Here is an 8,324-nt window from a genome sequence, read left to right on the forward strand (position 1 = left end):
GGTGATCAATTTGATGCCCATTGACATTAACCCACTACTAAGTTAATTAGTAGGTAGGTTGGGACTTAGGGGCTGATATGATCAAACCTATTTGATGTACTTCAAGCTTAGGAGTAGATATTACGTACTTAAGGCTTTTGAGAAGTAGACTTAATGGGTTGGCCTCTCATAATTATCAATATTTGGTTTATTGAAAAGGATAGTGATCTCAGTTACCTAAGTCTTAGCCAAGAGTTCTTTATCTTACTTTTCTTTAATTACTTGCTTAATTTAATTTTCTTGCCCTCTTATAAACCAAAACCCCCATTTTACCCCTTCATAGCCAATAATTGATCACTTCATTGCTTTTCTAGGGAGACAACCTCAGAGTCTAAATACTTCGGTTATTTCTTATTTGAGGTTTGTTCTTTGTGACAACCAAATTTTTTGCATGTGATGATTCTTTGTTGGTGTAGAACTATACTTGCAACGAGAATTAATTTAATTGAGGAAATTCTATATCAACAAGAAAATTCACACATCAGTTGGTTCCAATGTTGTTGTAAGGAATGAAAGCTATAACAGGAACATGCATCAAGGTCAAAACAATCAACGATGGAAGGAGCCACGAGGATCTGATCAACCCTTTTGGCAACAACACTTTCCAAAGTACCATGGACAACGACCATTCTACAATGCATGCCAAGATAATAGTTATGGTGGAACTTTTCGTGACAACCAACCTCCACCAAATTACTATGGTCAAGAGCCATTTCGAGGTGCAGACCAAGATGATAGATATGGTGGACCGCCTTGTAGTTACCAGCAAGCCCCATCATATGCCAATGAACCACCTCCTCAACATAGCTTTGAACCACCATACTCACAAGCCACCTACAACCATTCACCTCCATATGACCCTAACCCTTATCCACCCCAATCCCAATCCAATTACTCCCAAGAACCACCACTTCTATATGCACCATGTCCATATCCATTGACCCAAGAATCACAGGCTCGCCTTAAGGAAACAGTAGATCAATTTCATGCAACTCTTCATCAACTGGAGCAAGCAATTAATCAATTACCTTCCAGACATTTGGACACTCAAGGAACCCCATGCCTTCATGTGGAGAATCTAATGAAGAACGTAGCATGAAGGAGACACTAGAAACTCCGGTGGACAGTAAAGAGCATGACTTTGTACTGGAACAAGTGGAGGAAGCCGGAATTATTGAAGAGAAAGAAGTGGTCGAAGACTTAGGAGATGCGGAATGTCCATGGGAAAGTCCAGTCATAGAGCCCCCTTCTAAGGAGTTTTAATTTGATGTTGAGGAGGGTGTACAACCTCTAAGGCATATCATGGTTGAAGACTTTGAAAGGGATGATCAAGAGATGGATTCAATCATTGATGAATTATTATCTACATTTGAATCCTCTCCCATTGGACTTGACATGGAGATTAAAGAAGAAGAAGCACATCCTCCCATGCCCTTGGTGAACAATGAAGAAGAGATCGAATTGGAAGAAAGCTACCAAGAGGAAGAGGTTGAAATTAAAGAAGCTTACAAAGAGGTGGAAGTTATCAAGAAAGAACACACGGGAGTGGAGCTTGAAATCACCTTGCCAAAGTTGTTGGAGACCCCTCCACCTAAGTCTCCATCATCCTTCACAACATTCAAGTGGGTAAAATTTATATCTCTTAGCTTTCTCATTCCACTTGAATATGGTTTACTTGAGATGGATGGGTAGCTTAGAGCTCTTTGTGGCTTTAAGAGTAAGAGGGAGATGGTTAGTGGTAGAAAATGTCATGCAAGGTTCAATATGGTTGCATGCTCCAAATTGAAGTACAAAGGTTGGTATAATTCTCAATTGAATGGGTTTAGGAAGCTGTTTGGATGTCTCAGTGAGAATTTAAATTACGTGCCACCCGGATGGAATCATGATGATCAACAAGAAGACGGGTGCAAAAGCAAGGTTTGGGACTTCGGAATTCATTCTGGCAATCAACACTCTTGGGGCCTTGTCACTTGTTTTGACTTGCTTGAAGGCTTAATATGCCTAGTTTGGGATCCCGGAGGCTATTGGAATTGCAAACATTGGTGGAGATTCTTTGATGAGTTCAAGCACAAGCCACCATAACAAGGAGCTCACCAAATGTCCAACTTAAGGACTCTAACTAAAAGTGCTAGGTGGGAGACAACCCACTATGGTATGATCTTTATTTTTCAATCTTAATTTTATTTTATTTTGTTGTATTCTTAGTTTTATCTTATTCTATTTTTTTTAGTGTTTATTCCTAATGTCTGCATCAGCATCTGCATTTTTGCATTCTGCATACTGCATAAAAAAGAAGAAGCACACAACGCGCAAGCGTCGCTGACGCGCACGCGTCATGTGTGCATACGAAGCAAAGAAGAAAGAAACAAAGAGTTGCGTGGGAGCATGGCTGGAGGCGTGCCTTAGGCACAAACACGCCCACGCGAACGCGTCCCTGACGCGTCCGCATCAAATTGCAAAATCAGTCTTCCACGCGTACGTGTCACCCACGCGTACGCGTGACCCTACAAATCGGCGTAAAAATGTATTTAGACAGAAAGTTATGATGGTGTGGTGCTGGAATGGTGCTAGGAGCACAAACAACATCACGCGTACGCGTCCTTGACGCGTACGCGTCATTTTCCCATCCAGCCCATCCACGTGTGCACGTCCCTCACGCGCACGCGTTGGTTGAATTTTTGACAAATCTGCGAATTGAACAGAGAGTTGTGCGTGCGCGAGGCTGCTGTCGCGCCAATAGCACAATTCATGTCATGCGTTCGTGTCCCTGATGCGTTTGCATCACTTGAATATAGCGCGACACATGCGAACGCGTGATGCACGCGTCCGCGTCGCATGCGCCGCACAGTTTATCTAAATCAGCGCCAGAATTCCTATCTTTTCTTCCTTCTTTCTCTCCCTTTCTTACTTTCTTCTTCTTTATCCCTTTAACTTTTCATCCTTCTTCACTTTCATTCTATTTTACTTAATTTATTTGCATACTTTCATTCACTGCATTTTAATTTTGTGCATATTTTATTTTCTTTTCTAAGTTTATTATTTTTCCTTTGGTGTTAAATGTCCTTATTCAACTGTTACATCTTTTCTCGCATTACTCTGGTGCTTCATGACTTGTTATGTTCTGATTGGGTAATTTTATTTCAGTCAATACTAATATTTTATGATACTTGTATTCCTTTTGCATTGACATGCGTTTATATTGTCTTTCATGACCCACTACCTCTTTCATTGTCTGCACTATTGATATGCCATGTGCTTATACTGTTTTTGCATGTTGTAGCTACCATGTAGTTGAGACCCTCATCATTTGGCATTAACCCAACCATATTCTATTTGTTTCCTATCATTGTTTTTGGGTAACTTTTCTTCTTTTTTCCTCTTCTTTCAGGATGGCCAACGAGGAAGGGAAACAGAAAACGTTTACATGAGGCGACAGACAAGTCCATCTGCATAATTTTTGGAGAATAGCATCAGTTGTAGCAGCCCGTCCACTTGCACATCTTAGCATACACCGAGGACGGTGCAATCTTTAAGTGTGGGGAAGTCGATACCGACTTCCGTGGGTTAGTTATTTCCTTCTCAACACCAATGTTTTATTTTCTTTGTTAGTTCATTATTGCATTTGCATGTTTGATTGCATATTTGCTTGATTTTTTGCATATTTTACCACCACTTGGTTAAAGTAATATTTTATTTTTTCAAGAAACTTTTTATAGCATTTCACTAATTTGAATTAAAATTTTTATTGAACTTGTTTGAAGAAATATTATACTAGAACATGGTTTTGACCTCGAACACACAAAACCTGTGAGATTTTTGAGCTTATTTGAATTGGTTGCATTTTATCAACCAATATTCTTTTTTAGTGTGTATTTTTCTCTCTAAAATTGTGATCTTTGTCTTGCTTAATTCTATATTTTCATGGTTTGATGTATGCATGCACTTATATGATTGAGGCCTTATTTCACTAAGCTTACATATCCATATGGCCTTACCTTTCATTATCCCTTGCAAACCAATTTTAGCCTATTTTACCCCTTTGTTCTTTACTTTAGCACATCATTAACTCTAAGCGAAAAATAATAATTACCTTAATTTAAATCCTTGGTTAGCTTAGACTAGTGAGAGTGTTCATGATTTAAGTGTGTGAAAGTTAGGTTTGGAAACATTTGGTTTAAAAATTGGGTGTTATATATCTTTATGAAAATGTGAAAGAAATGTTTAGGACATATTCATGCATTCAATAATTTAATCATATGTATTGAGAAAATTAGAAAATAAAATAAAAAAAAGAAGAGAGAAAAAAGAAAAAAAAAGAGCAAATAATAAAAGGGGACAAAATGCCCCGAAGTAAATGGTGATAGCAATTCATATGTACTGTACTCGAATCAGGATGCATGAATATGTGGAAAACATGGTTAATGGACAGTTAGATGTTGTATTATGATTACATTGATTGTCTAAGTTAGGTGGAAAGTTTAGGTTAATTAAGGATTCAAATTTTAGTCCACTTGACCAAATACAATCCTACCTTGACCCTAACCCCATTACAACCCTTAAAAGACCTCTTGATTTGTGTATTCGTGCATTAAACTTTTGTTGATTGGTAAAAGAAGAGCAAGCCTTAGAAAGCAAGGTTAGTAAAGAATTGAGAGAGTCGAACCTTAAACACCTGAGCGATTAGAGTGCATACACTTCCAGTGAGGGTTCGATGCTCGATTCTTTGTTCCCGGCTTTCATGAGCTATTTTCTTCTGCAAGATTACTTGTACTTTATTTTGTGATTTGAATTAGTGAAATCCAGTTCATATTTGTTCTTAAAAGATTTATTTACTTTTAACCAAGTAGATGAAAGCATTTTGCATGTAGTTACATTCATACAGATAGGTTGCATTTCATACATTCTACCATTCCTCTTCACTCTTTTAGTTTTCTTGAGCTTAGCATGAGGACATGCTAATGTTTAAGTGTGGGGAGGTTGATAAACTACTATTTTATGATTCATCTTGTGCTCAATTGAGTGTTTTTATCAATTCTTCATCCACTTATTCATATAAATTGCATGGTTTTACAATTCCTTCCTTATTCTATGATATATGTGAAAACATGTTTCCTATGCCTTAAAAATATTAATTATCCTCTATTACCATTCGATGTTGTGATCTGTGTGTTAAGAATTTTCAGGCTTCATAGGGTAGGAATGGCTTAGAGGACAGAAAGGAAACATGCAAAAATAGAAGGAACGCACAAAATAGAGTTTTGAAGAAAATGGCAGTGACGCGCACGCATGGACGACGCGAACGCGTGCCTCGCGCAGATCACAAGCGACGCGCACGCATGGACGACGCAAACGCGCGCCTAGCAAAAAGCACAAACGACACGTACTCGTGATTGACGCGTACGCGTGGCAAAGAAAATCTCCAATGACGCGCACGCGTGAGCCACGCGCACGTGTGACGGACGCCACGTGCAGGAAATTGCAGAAAACGCCCTCAGTGATTTCTGGACTTTTTCTGACCTAGTTTTCGGCCCAGAAAACATAGATTAGAGGCTATAAAGTAGGGGAATCCATTCATTCATAAATTCAACTTTCATATTCACAATTTTAGGTTTTAGATGTAGTTTTAGAGAGGAGAGGCTCTCTCCTCTCTCTTAGGTTTTAGGATTTAGGATTTCTCTTAATTTTAGGATTGCTTCTTCATTCCAGGTTCAATGTTCCTTTAATTTATATTCTCTTCTACTTTTATTTACTCTATTACTTTAGTTGCTCTATTTCACTTGCTAATTACTTATGTTGCCAAATTGGCTTATGAACTCTTCATGTTAGATTTGAATATTCTATTTAATGCAATTTGAGGTATTTCAGATTTATGATTGCTTTCTTTTATTTATGATATAAATAATTTAGATTTTTTTCCCTTTTGGCTATGGTTGAGTAATTGGTGACACTTGAGTTGTCAAACTCAGCTGTTGATTGAAAATTGGAAATTGCTGATTGATTTGGATCCCTCTAAAGCTAGTCTTTCCATAGGAGTTGACTAGGACTTGAGGAATCAGATTAATTAATCCACTTGACTTTCCTTTATTTAGTAAGGGTTAACTAAGTGGGAGCAATAACAATTCTCATCACACCTGATAAGGATAACTAGGATGGGATTTCCAGTTCTCATACCTTGCCAAGAGTTTTTATAGTTATTAATTTACTTTCCTACTATTTAATTTTCCTATTCCATATTTAAAAAAAAACCCATAAATATACATTTTTTCATAACCAATAATAAATCATACTTCCCTACAATTCCTTGAGAGACGACCCAAGGTTTAAATACTTCGGTTATAAATTTTATTGGGTTTGCTTAAGTGACAACCAAAACTTTTGTACGAAAGGATTCTCTGTTGGTTTAGAAACTATACTTACAACGTGATTATTCTTATAAAATTCTTTACTAGCAGTTAATCCAGTTCGTCAATCACCGTCGCTGTGCCCTCTAACTCCTCTTTGTTCTCTTCCTCAATCATCATTGCTAGCTTCTGGTGGAACGTGGTCTCTTCCTCCACTACAACTTGCGCCAATCTGCTCTGCTTGTGTCGGTCTTCCTCTGTACTCTTCCATGGACACTGCCAAGTTAGAATAAAGACCATTACTGGAAGAACTGCATCGACAAAGATGCAGCAGTTGTTGGAACTGGCTTGGAGGCCGAGACGCGTAGAGGAGAAGGAAAGCTGTTGGATCCTTATGTTGGGGCTCTAATTTAACGCCATTAGTGATAGAATGGATGGAGGAATTAACGTGATTAATTTTAAATCTTTCGAGGATGATTTTGATTAAATTTATCTTTCGGAGATGAAAATGGAGATCGGGGTATCTTTCAGGGACGATTTTGACTATTAACTCATGTAAATATTCTCCAGCCAGCCTTGGCTTCGCAGGCTGAGTCAGGAGCTAGTTATTCTGTATCCTTGACTCCCTATTCTCACTTTCTGTTTATTCATACTTATAAACTTTAGATTTCTTAGCATGAAAGTAAATCGGTTTTCTGAGCGTTGCGCCTTTTATTTTGCGATTTTGTTTTACCTGTTTTCTAAAGTTCCTAGTATACTATCTCCTTTTCACTATTATTATTATTATTATTATTATTATTATTATTATTATTATTATTATTATTATTATTATTATTATTATTATTATTATTATTATTATATACATTTTATTTTAGAGGTCGTAATACCACACCACCTCTATTTTACGGCTTAAGCGTAAAGCTCCATGTGGTAGGGTGTTACAGAAACAATATCCATCGAACCTCGAGTTCGATGTCTTGGAATTTATATTTTTTCGGCTAAAAAATTGCCCCTTAGGATTAATGCGTCTTTTTGATATCATTTTGAAAATGAAACGCTTAATCCTATTTAACTTGTCTTTAAAGATCGTGATTAAACAATTTTATTTGCACGAAATTCATTAACCGCCCACTTATCTATACCCATTATGGCATGTTCTCCATTAATTACTATATATATATATATACTTCCAACTTCGCCTTCTCAAAGAAGTTTCCCCTTTTTCAAATTTAAAACAGTGGAATATAAAACGGCAAAAACTCTACTTACCTCTTTTACTTTAACTTAGCAATATTCTCACTGCTTATCAGCGTTAACTTCCCATCCTCAAGTTCTTCCATTTTTTCTCTTCTCTGCTCAATAATCGTTTCACCTTCAAACCCATCTCATTTCTTTGACTCTTCTCTTTCTCCAGTCAAATGGAATCATCTAGCGCTCCAGAAGCTTCACTAACCAAGGACAAAGGCAAGAAGGTCATGACTGAAACTTTTGTTCAACCCGACTTGGGCATTGTATCTCGACCTAGGGATATCATAATTGAGGAAGTAACACCTCGAATGATAAAAATATTCTCTTTTCTTTCACTGTTGAAGAAGACACCTTTTGTTTCATCGGCCCTATTCATTCCTCAGAACAAGCCAAAAAAAAACTACTCGTTTCTTTCCTAGTATTGAAGGAGAGGATTTGCTCATCAAACAAGACCTTCTCATAACACCTTTCATTGACGAAAAAAAAATCTTTTTGGAATAATCCCAAAATTTTTTTCAAAAATGCCAACTTTCTTTCTTGGTATCAAAGGATTGAATCTGTTAGAAGCGATACTTGGAAACTTCAGGGTATTCACGATCTTCTTCGACTCTCCCATTTCACACCTACCACACACCATTGGATGATTGGTGTCGCCCTCTATTTCTGGAACAGAACCACTAACAACTTTCACCTTCT

This window comes from Arachis ipaensis, chromosome B07 (assembly GCF_000816755.2).
Source record: "Arachis ipaensis cultivar K30076 chromosome B07, Araip1.1, whole genome shotgun sequence".
Taxonomy (NCBI): Eukaryota; Viridiplantae; Streptophyta; class Magnoliopsida; order Fabales; family Fabaceae; genus Arachis; species Arachis ipaensis.